Below are 12,533 nucleotides of genomic sequence, written 5' to 3' on the forward strand. Positions count from 1 at the left end.
GCCCATGAAGCTGTCCAGACTTTTGCTTCGAGACGTGAACCACTAGTGTGAAGCTTTTTATTCAGCTTTTGTACTGAAGAACACTTTCTGTCTTGTATTCCAAGTATGTACTGGTATACTCACGTGGAAACGGTGCTTTTGATGGACGTATTGGGTGTGTGTCTTGTGTCGTAGTAACTGGTTACCCAAGCCATCTGAAAGCTTCGCTCCTGTAAAGGTTTTAGGTCCGATTATGTCTCACTGCACCGTCCTGAAATGAAAGGTTCCGAATGGACTATGTCGTCGTATGTTGGGAGGGAAAGGGCCACAAAGTAGCTGTGGTTTATGAAGTGTTAACTGTTAGTGTTCACTTGCTGGACTGTGAGCGGGATTTACTTGTGTTGACAATAGATCGTTGGCGACTTTTGTTCCGGGTAAGAATCGAGGATTGAGGTCAGGTTATGTCGGCTCCACACAGCCCTATAAACTGTCCTGAACATTTCATTCTTCCCTCCCCCACAACACACACACACACACACACACACACCATTATTGAAACAAAAACATTCATAGCTTCATGAGTGGTGAACACGGTAAATTCTATACATGAATAACAAACACATTGCTGCGCATCATGGTTGCAGAGCAGATGATTTTTATTTTTTGAAAAGCATTTTTTTCATCACCGCGTCAGGAAGCCTTTAAAGTTGTAGAGAAATTTTTTCTCTTTTTTTTTTTTCTACATGTCAGAGAGGTGTTGTGTCCATGGCAATTCGATGATTCGCTTACAGGTCACGTGGTGCTGTAGTTAGCGACCGTGACTTCCTCTGATGCTGTGGTTAGGAATATATATACTGTAGGAATGTATATATATATATATATATATATATATATATATATATATATATATATATATATATATATATGTGTGTGTGTGTGTGTGTGTATGTTATATCTATTCATTACACTCCGTCGCCGTCTCCCGTGTTAGCGAGGTAGCGCAAGGAAACAGACGAAAGAATGGCCCAACCCACCCACATACACATATATATACATAAACTCCCACACACGCACATATACATACCTATAAATTTCATCGTATACATACATATACATATTCAGACTTATATACACATGCACATATTCATACATACTGCCTTCATCCATTCCCGCCGCCACCCCGCCACACATGAAATGACAGCCCTCACCCTCCTGCTGGGGGTGGTGCACGGCAAGAGTGTAGGGGAAACGGGGAAAGAGGCACCGGTACTCCGTCGTGTCACGTTCTGCCTGGTACATGGGCGAGTGAGACACCCGTGGAGGACGCTGGAGTGAGTGTTGACAAGTCTGGTGTCTGCTGTAGAAGTCCTAAAGCAGCCGTTCTAGCCGGGAACGCTCGTCATTTTTAAGGTCACTGTCCATCTGCAGGTTGAAGTGATAAGTTATCATTTCATTTTATACTTCAAGCGTTTCTTCGTTTGTATTTTGCACTAACCAAATACATCACACCTATGAGGACAGACAGGGAGTAGTGTCAGTAACCTTGGTGACATGCGTCCCACGAACATTACCTGTGTTCTTGTCTTGAAGTTGATGTGTATTAATATTTTCGTCCATTGATATGACTTCCTGCTTGTGCGTCGAACCTGTCCACCAGCGACACCAGGTGTGGGCAGAACCACTTCCCCTGTGACGCCTCAGTGGATGGTTGGTACACCAAGGGTTCCACATCATGACTTACCTTAGTAAGTTTTAAGCCACTGTCCCTCTCCTGCCTATCACCTTCCTTCCTTTTGGAACTTCGCCTTCCCGAGGTTTAATCTTGGGCCAGAGTGGAATATTTCTGCACCTATATCCTTCACGACCCAGTCAGTGTTTGTTCCGTGGTTGCTGCCCTATCAGAGGTTCGACCTTAGCCATAGTGAGGCCACAGACTCCTCGCCACCCACACCTCCGCAGGTGAAATGTACGCCTATACTGTGGTAATGTGGAGGACCAAGATGCCACTCTGAGGGTGACTGTCCTCCTTCCTGCTCTGTACCATATGTTCACTTCTTCCCCTCTGTGTGGACACGTTACCAGCAGACATTGTGGTACATTGGGGAAAAAAATAAAAAGATGGAGTTTCTTTGGAATTCATATTGTATCAGAACTCTCCTAGGTTTACGTTTTCTTTAAGGAAGAAATATGGAGGTAATGATGAGGAGAAAGAAATGAACGTAGCATGTGACACGGGGACTGTGTGGATTTGACTATACGGAGAACAAAAGCGACATGCAGAAAATGGGAGCGTAGACATAACTCTGCATATTGGATCACAAAGCCTCGGCACACACACACGCACACACACACGCGGGCGCGCGCGCTCGCATAAATAGCGTTGCATCCCACAAATCGACCGAGCCCAGGTTCGAGTCCCGGACAGGCAACCCAGCTCTTCATCTTCCTCTCTCAGACTGGTCGATGAGTTTATAGCGGGGGTGTGTATGTGTGTTTGTGTGTACGTAACGTAAAGTTGAAATATGGTGTATATATATATATATATATATATATATATATATATATATATATATATATATATATATATATATATATTATTTTATTTATTTTGCTTTGTCGCTGTCTCCCGCGTTTGCGAGGTAGCGCAAGGAAACAGACGAAAGAAATGGCCCAACCCACCCCCATACACAGTGTATACACACACACACACGTCCACTCACGCAAATATACATACCTATACATCTCAATGTACACATATATATACATACACATACATATATACCCATGCACACAATTCACACTGTCTGCCCCCATTCACTCCCATCACCACCTCGCCACACATGGAATACCATCCCCCTCCCCCCTCATGTGTGCGAGGTAGCACTAGGAAAAGACAACAAAGGCCCCATTCGTTCACACTGAGTCTCTAGCTGCCACGCAATAATGCCCGAAACCACAGCTCCCTTTCCACATCCAGGCCCCACACAACTTTCCATGGTTTACCCCAGACGCTTCACATGCCCTGATTTAATCCACTGACAGCACGTCAACCCCGGTATACCACATCGATCCAATTCACTCTATTCCTTGCCCTCCTTTCACCCTCCTTTCATATATATATATATATATATATATATATATATATATATATACACACACACAAGGTTGAGTTGGGGCAACACGAGTGTATAAAAATCTCCCACCATGCAGAAGAGGAGACAGGTCCAACAACTGAGTTACAACAGTTGTATTGAGTTACATGTAGCAAGACGGATGAACACTACACCATAGGTATATAACCAGGATACTCCTCAAGTCCTGCTGGCAAGACGTCTTTATGGATGGATGAACAACACAGGTGTTGTGATGTATGGTAGGAGTTGGTGTCCTACATGGTGCTGTAGGAGAGAGAGAGAGAGAGAGAGAGAGAGAGAGAGAGAGAGAGAGTACCCCTGGTGGCTCAGTTTACGTCTTGAGATACGACGGAGATCTGAATGAATGGAAGGATGGCCCTGAACTGTACCCCTAGTCGATGCGTCAGAGAACAGATATAACTTAAGGATCAGTTGCTGAGGCTGAGGATTACAACTCTGATGTTAGAGTGACTGAGACATGAAGGTAGACGTGAAGAAATGACCTTCCACGTTTATAAGACGTATTGATCTCCCAGAATGGAATCTTAATCCCCAACACTTTTCACCTGGAATGGGATGGGCAGCCTGGAAAGTACTGTAAACAGACGGTATTTGATGGTGGCATTACGAAAGAATTAGACGTCCACAGGACCCGCCCGCTGACTGGATGGCATCTTATCCAGTGTACTGAAAGACTGTGTAGATGCGCTGAACTTGTCTTGAGTCTTTTCTCGAGAGGATCTTGAATCAGCTGGGTACAAGAGAGCAGATGCTGAGCGTGCCTTTAAGAAAGCAGATTGGGAAGTTGCTGGAAAATAGAGCGAGGTCTGACGATTGCCTGAAATGATGGCCGGGGAACAAATGGTTAGCTGGAGCTATGAGGGAGAGAAGGCAACACAGATTCAGAAGATGATGGTTGTGGAGCACAAACATTGACGTCTAGGGGACAGAGAGAGAGAGAGAGTGAGGAACGTCCAGAGTGACATAGATTGGTACCTGGAGTACGTATATCTGCAGTGCCAGACGAGCATGATTCACTCCAACAGATTGATAAGAAAGTCAGAATTCTAGGCTGGTGTTGGAGGTCGGATCCTCAACACTTCATGCATGGCGATGTGGCCCTTGAGCACGACGTTGGTTGTGATGTCCCCAGCCTTTGGCCCGATTCTTGAGGATCAGGTCCAAGGCGAGGCCATGAAAACCCAGGGAGTTCCGCAAGGACTTTACCGTCGTCCGTAAGGGTTTAGAGGAGAGATCGAAAGCAGTCGAGCTGATGGTCAGTGGAGAACACGCGTCAAAGATTTTGTGATGAAAAGTGACAAATATTCCATCAGACATTGATCACATCCACTCTACTCAGACTGTACCTCCACCAACTGTGTCTCTTCACGTGAGGAAATATATGAGGGTGATAGATAAGGGCTCACGATAAGCGTTAAAGATATGATTTAGGAAAATGAAGGTGAATCAGATAAGAGAAGGGGATGGGGAGAGGCGAGGGGCCTACCACTGGTCCCTACCAGGGGAAAGGAGGTTATAGAAGAACATAGTGATCACCACCAAGTTCTTCAGGAACCACGAGAACAGGAACCAGATGAACCAGTTCTCAGAACATACCTTTATTTTCTTTTTTTGGTCTAACTTGAAGGAAACAACAGGTAGGTACTGAGGTAGGGAAGACGGAAGGGGTGAGTGCCGAGTAAAACAAATAATTAATGTTACTCGAAAGACAAGTGGTCGTAGGGGATACACCGAGTCAAGAGGAAGTGAAGTCTGATATGCGAAATGTATTCAAAAACGTGTGCAACAGGAGTGTAAGGTGAAGAAAATGGGGCACCACGAATCTGGAGTTTCCTTAGCACAAACCCACAAACTGGAAATTCACACACACACACACACACACACAAACACACAAACACAGTCCTTGTCGCGGCAGCCGGTCCACAGTCCACCCAGGTGTTCATCGTCCCCTTGTAGCTAGTCGATAAGATGGGCACCTGGCACAGATGTGTGTGTGTGTGTTTGTGTGTCACCATGCATGTTAGCCACCAAACCTTATGTAGCCATCAACACTCCCCACATCACCCCCGTCATAAATTACCCCATAATTACGTGACTAATGAGATTTTCCAGATGTTAAGATTGGCCCACGGAGCTGAATGCCTTCCAGCAGACACCTGAGAGCAAGCAGCGCCCACACACGTCTTAATATGAACATACAGACCACATCTTTCCGTATGATTCTGTTTGTAGATGTAAATGTAATTATAAGGTCGAGAGGAAGGTTAGTTTGGTGTTCTTATGTTGGCTGAGAGAGAGCACGATTCTCTCTCTCTCTCTCTCTCTCTCTCTCCTGAGTATGAAGACGTAGGGTGAGTCCAGTAAATGCTCATCTAAGGTTACTCGAAGCATCACTAGGTCTATGGATACCCGACTCTAAGAAGTAACTGATATGCCCACTGTATTCCAAAATGTCCCAACAGGATCTATATGCTCATCTAGTCTCATATATGGCTCCACTCTAGGTACTTTCCTTTCTAGTCCACTATAGCCCCAACTGGTACATCATCCTCCACACAGTCCACCACAAACCACCCACCTAGCCACATGCTCCACTCTGTCCCAAGCCGTCCACAGTCACCCAGTGTTCACTCTGGTCCCCTTGTACTAGTCCATATATGGCCACCTGGCCCCAGATATGTGTTGGTTCCTATGTCTCTGGTTCACCATCCCTTTAGGCCCAACTATTAGCCTCCACTCTATCTCCACATACCCCACGTCAGTACAATATACGCCATACATTACGTCTCACTAATGAATTTTCCAGATTTCAGATTAGGTCCCACATGCTCCTCTCTCTCTCTCTCTCTCTCTCTCTCTCTCTCTCTCTCTCTCTCTCTCTCTCTCTCATATACATATATATATATATATATATATATATATATATATATATATATATATATATATATATATATATATATATATATGGTGACTGGTCTTAGAATCAAGCGTAGAATAGGGAGGCTGCAACACAGGGTTCGACAAGTTAACTACATGCCTCCACTCTAGGTCTCCACTACAAGCCTCCACTTTAGGTCTCCACTAGATGCCTCCACTTTATATACCTTCACTATCCCTCGAAAACTTGGCATGTCGAGATTTTGCAGAACTTCCGACGTCGCAATTAAGACGGAAACAGAAGTCACAAAAGATAATTACGACATCATTAAGAACGAGAAGGGGGATGGGGGGGGAACTAAACGATTGATTAGATATCAGATGATAACATTAAACATATATGAAAAGCGATGATAGCACTTGCAAAAGATACTGAAGTGTGGGAAGGTCCAAATAATATGATAACCCAGTTTTCCATATGTGCAGTAAAGGGTGAATGACGTTTAATTAACGTGACGAGGAAATTAGTTGGATGGTCATGTAATACGGAGACAGACTGAGACGGACCGGAAAAAAAAAGAAACGTGATATAAAAACGTTCTACAATATGGCGCTGACTAATGAAGTTTGCCCTCATTTTCAAACGTTTTCCATCGATGAACATAATGGTATAGAGCCACGTCCCCGCGGTGAGGGTAAGAGCCAGAGTCTCTAGTTATCGCCGGCATGGAGGGACGTATGTGTGTGTGTGATGGTACAGTTCAGAGCTTGGCAAGAGAGACTATGATTAATATCACCGGAGACAAAGTGACCCACCCTGACTAGCGTTGTGAATTCAGAAATCTGAAAGATTGCCGGACTGTTGTTGTGTTCTGGATTCCAACGATCTTCATTATATATATATATATATATATATATATATATATATATATATATATATATATATATATATATATATGATGGCACTGACCATTGTACCTAAGGGTCGTAACGTCGTGCTGAAGGATCGTACCGTCCTACGCAAAGAACGTATCGTCATGCTCAAGATGTTGCTACTTACGTAAAGTTCACTGCAAACAGCAAAACTGGCTCACGTAGGAATGTTACCCAGGTGTATGTGTGTGTGTCATACCCTGTTTGTGCAGTACGGGGAGGGAGTTCAGCGCTCGTGAGGCCCCATCTCGAGTGTGTGTGTGTGTGTAATTACAGTAAGAAGGCGGGCATATCTCGTGTGCGTGTGTGTATGTGTGTTTGTGTGTGTGGAGTACTGGCACTGTCTACCTGGGCGTTGCGTGGTAATTGTTACCGTCAGCGAGTGCGCGACTTGTGGCAGCTGTTGCGCCTTCTCATTTCCCATGTTCCAGGCTTATCAGGGCAAAACATCTGTCGACACTGGCCCTCCACACATGCCTCGGCCGGACCCTCCCCTGGCGTCTCTGGCGGGACCGAAGAGACCTTTCTGAATTCATTAAAGATTAATTAACCAAAATTCTTACGGGGCCGAGTCGGGAAAATGCCATTTGGAAAATAAACAGTGAACAAGAAGACAGGGAGGGAGGAAAGGGAGGGAAGCGAGGGTGTTGAGGGTCGGGGGGAAGTCGGTGGTAAGCCACAGTCACGTTAAAGTTGAGCTGCGGTTATCTTCACCCGCAGAAGTCGACGCTAGGGGCCCGTCCCTCCAGCTGTTGCTGGGTTCTCCCACCCGTGCCTCACACATCCTCCTTACCTTCCTCACCCGCCCCCACACCACAAGACTCCCGCCAGCCCTCACACACCCAGAGTCACCCACACCGCACCTCAAGTCATCAGACACAGACCTTAAGTCACCCGCCCCAATCCCTAAGTCACCTGCTGCATACCCTCTTCTCCCGCCCCATACCCTAAGTCACCTACTGTTACTCGTCCTTCAGCGCCCTTTCCCGACCCACAAACTCCTGACGGGTCCCACAGGGGGAGGGCCAGGCAATGTAGGAACACGGAACACACGTCTGGGGAACCGTCTCACACCGGGCGAGGTTGGCGTGTGGGGTTGGTCAGGGCTCAGTGCTGCCGCCACAGTTGCTTCTGATCTCGGGATATGATTTTCCAAACGAGGCAAAATCATACTTTGATATAGGGGACGGGAGCCGTCTGTATGACAGTGACCCTTGCCAGGCGGAAATATATTATATATATATATATATATATATATATATATATATATATATATATATATATATATATATATATCAGAATGTGTGGAAGGCGAGAACGTGATCTCGGAAAGCAAAAATGGGTATGTTTGAAGGAATAGTGGTTCCAACATTGTTATATGGTTGCGAGGCGTGGGCTATGGATAGGGTTGTGCGTAGGAGGGTGGATGTGCTGGAAATGAAATGTTTGAGGACAATATGTTGTGTGAGGTGGTTTGATCGAGTAAGTAATGAAAGGGTAAGAGAGATGTGTGGTAATAAAAAGAGCGTGCTTGAGAAAGCAGAAGAGGGTGTACTGAAATGGTTTGGTCACATGGAGAGAATGAGTGGGGAAAGATTGACAAAGAGGATATATGTGTCAGAGGTGGAGGGAACGAGAAGTGGGAGACAAAATTGGAGGTGGAAGGATGGAGTGAAAAAGATTTTGAGCGATCGGGGCCTGAACATACATGAGGGTGAAAGGCGTGCAAGGAATAGAGTGAATTGGAACGATGTAGTATACCGAGGTCGACGTGCTGTCATTGGATTGAACCAGGGCATGTGAAGCGTCTGGGGTAAACCATGGAAAGTTCTGTGGGGCCTGGATGTGGAAAGGGAGCTGTGGTTCCGGTGCATTATTACATGACAGCTAGAGACCTGAGTGTGAACGAATGTGGCCTTTGTTGTCTTTTCCTAGCGCTACCTCGCGCCCGGGGAGGGGGGTACCATTTCACGTGTGACGGGGTGGCGACGAGAATGGATGAAGGCAGCACGTATGGATATTTACATGTGTATATATGTCTGTGTATGTATATGTATGTATAGGTTGAAGTGTATAGGTATGTATATGTGCGTGTGTGGGCGTTTATGTATATGCATGTGTATGTGGGTGGATTGGGCCATTCTTTCGTCTGGTTCCTTGCGTTACCTCGCTAACGCGGGAGACAACAACTAAGGATAGTAAATAAATGAATAAATGATATATATATATATATATATATATATATATATATATATATATGTATATATATATATATATATATATATATATATATATATATATATATATATATATATATATAAAGTATTCTATTACACTTTGTCGCTGTTTCCGCGTCAGCGAGGTAGCGCAAGGAAACAGACGAAAGAATGACCCAATCCACCCACATACACATGCATAGTACATACACGTCCATATATAAAGATGTACTTCAGTTTTGCTCATGCCAGGATAATGGAAGAATTTCTCACTGTTAGACTTCATGAATACTGCAACAACACCCGGACAAGTTGCTGCCGCGGTCGATCAAATGTCTGATGAAATTAAGCTTGGGAGTATGTGTGCCAAGTCATGAATATGGGAAGGGATTTAAGCAGACCAGACGCCGAGTATCACACCAGAGGAAACTAACTGTAGTAGTCGTGCTAGGAGGGACCTGGGAGTTGACGTGGTACCGAACCTCTCACCAATACGTCATGTGAGAAGGATCGCGTTGGAGGTAAGTATATATTTTGGCCAACGTCAGAAATTGCTTTTTAAGTACATACAGAGCAAGACGTTTGGGACGATAGATATGACGTAAGGACACCAGACGAAACGAAGATATCTGGCGGGAAAGGCTTAAAGGAACGCCACTGGGAATACACAAGAATGACGTGGAATGAGTTACGAATGGAGGAGGAAAGCTGTATGTCTGCCTTTTCACGAGAGAAGGTTGAAGGGAGGAAACGATAACTGCATATGAATTCTTATGGAGCCAGACGACGTTGATATAGATTAGTTCTATGAAATCCAGAACAAGAGACAGAAGATAGAGGGAAGAAAGTGTAGGGAGGGACGTGAGGAAGCAGCTGATCTGTACCATTGTTGTAGATGAATGAAGCAAGCTATGCTAGGAGGAGGTGCATGGAAACACCGTTAGAGAATCAAGCAGTGTAGATCATAAAGGCACAGGGATATATGGATAGATAATGGAGCCCCACAAATGTAAAGCCCCCTGGCCATATGTACAGGTGGGTAACAGGATATAATGATAAGAAAATCCTGCCCCAGCACCTACCATAACCCCAAACAACCTTCTTAACCTCCACTCAGCCATCTCGCCCTTCCATTAGCTTCGTCACCTGCCCATAGCTCCTTCACCTTTCCCACAACCCCCATGTCTTCCCTGGAACCTCTGTACCCTCTCTACAGTCTCCCTCTCCTGTCCCAGACCCTCGTCTCTCTACCCATGGCCTTCACGCCCGCTCGACAGTCTCCCACACATGTTCCAGAGCTCCCACACTCGCTCCACAGTCCCCACACCCGCTCCTCCGCTCCCACCCCCACTCCTCTGACCCACACCCGTTCCACAGCTCCCATACCCACTCCACAGCCCTCACACCCTTTCCTCAGCTCCCACACCCACTCCTCTGACCCACACCCGTTCCACAGCTCCCACCCCCACTCCTCTGACCCACACCCGTTCCACAGCTCCCATACCCACTCCACAGCCCTCACACCCGCCCCACAACCATCGTATCCGCTCCGCAGCTCCTGACCAGTGCGGAGATAGTGGTTGATCCAAGCTTTGCTGGGGCGGCAGGACGAGAGGCCAGCTACACTGGTCATGTGTACCGGCTTAATGACTCCTTCCGCTGCTTCCCACCACCTGGCCCAGGGCGCAGGCGCTGGGGGGGATCTTGGGAAGTGTAGGGCTTGGGTGGCGTGAGGCAGGTTGTAGGGCAGGGGTTAGGATGGGAGAGAGGTAGACCATCCTGACGACTTGATGTACTAGTCAACAAAAGGATCAAGTTCCTCGTGTGAGGGAAGGGTTCTTTGAGAATTGAAACATTCCCTTGTGTACCCTCCACCTGGGCTTGTACCCTCCACCTGGGCTTGTACCCTCCACATGGCCTTGTACCCCGACCTAGGCTTGTACCCTCCACATGGGCTTGTACCCTCCACCTGGGCTTGTACCCTGCTGGAATTTCCCCCCCCCCCTGCTTGATCTTGTACCCCCCATGTGCCTTGCATCGTCCTCCGTGTCCTGTGTGTCCTAAACCCTCCTCCTTCCTACGAGGCCATCGTGAGGAGTCCTGAACCTCCTCGTCCCCTTCCCCCTGCGTGTCTGGCGTGTCCTAGAGGTCGAACCCACGACCCTGGGGTGAGGTACACATCGAGTGACCGACGACAGACACACAAGGCTGATGCCTTTAAACAAACCCCCCGTTTTCTCTGCATGGATACCAGGGGTCTCTAAAGAATGATTCGTACGATCCTTGAATACGACGGTACGATCCTTAAATACGACATTACGATCCTTGAGCACGACGGTACGATCCTTGAACACGGCGAAACGATCCTTGACCACGGCAGTACGATCCTTTGGTTTGATGGTGTGACCTTCGATCGAGCTCTTAAGGGTCAGGTCAAAGGTCAGACATGGTAGTCACTGGTGTTGTGTTCTTGCTCAGGGGTCGTCGTACCATCGTGCTCACGTGTGTGTCTCCTGGAGGGGACCTTGTTAAGGCATCTGTACTTAGCTGATGGTGATGACCACCAGCACTACAGAGCCACTTTGCCCTTTAGCCAAGCATAGCTGTCCCAGTGACTATCCCTTCCTTAACATTCGTAGTCAAGCTGTCTTTTTGCTTTTCTTGACCCTGGAATCCTCAGTATTGCTTTACCGGAAACCGTCCCTGTAGCTTATACATCCCAAAAATTCATATTATAGCTGTCCCTGTAGCTTGTCTATCCGAGACATTCGCAGTATAGCTGTCCATTTAGCTGATCCTTTCCCCAACACGCACAGTGTAGCCTGAGGCTACGATACGCCTCTATGGACATCAAGCCTAGTGAGGAGGGTCCCGAGGGACGACTTTCTGGTAATGAAGAAGGCAGACTTTCGCCTCCGTTGATCCTGTAGGATTTTATTATCTCCTGGCTTATGTAGGAGGAGTGAGGAGTTTGAGCTTGTTGTGGGTGAGGGGGAGGGTGTTATTGTGGGGGGGTTATCAGGATTATTAAGACTCCTTCACCTCCACTCGAGAGGGAGTGTCATGGATCAGCTTGGGATTAATCCCTCACCTCCCCTCCTCCTCCACTTTACTGCTGGTGAGACTGTGATGGTCAGGGTGGGATTAATCCCTCCAGACTCCCCACCTGTAGATCTACAGGTAAGGGAGGCGGTATGATCCCACACCGCGCTCTACCCAACCACTACATCATATGGCTCTGTCAGTATCAATACTTGGACGATGTGTGGCGTATGTAGTATGTGGCCTGGTGACCACAGCGGCTTGGTTACCTGAGGCCCCGTACGCACTTGAGCGTGCGTATATCAAATACCTGTTTGCGTCTCAAGGGTCT

At 46.8% G+C, this 12,533-nt stretch overlaps 1 protein-coding gene across 6 annotated transcripts in view; it reads left to right on the top strand.

The window, feature by feature from the left end:
• LOC139749449 (atrial natriuretic peptide-converting enzyme-like) overlaps positions 1-12,533 on the top strand; it is a 1,171,820-nt gene that overhangs the window by 932,231 nt on the left and 227,056 nt on the right. The window lies entirely within an intron of this gene.

The sequence above is a fragment of the Panulirus ornatus genome, chromosome 1 (assembly GCF_036320965.1).
Source record: "Panulirus ornatus isolate Po-2019 chromosome 1, ASM3632096v1, whole genome shotgun sequence".
NCBI lineage: Eukaryota > Metazoa > Arthropoda > Malacostraca > Decapoda > Palinuridae > Panulirus > Panulirus ornatus.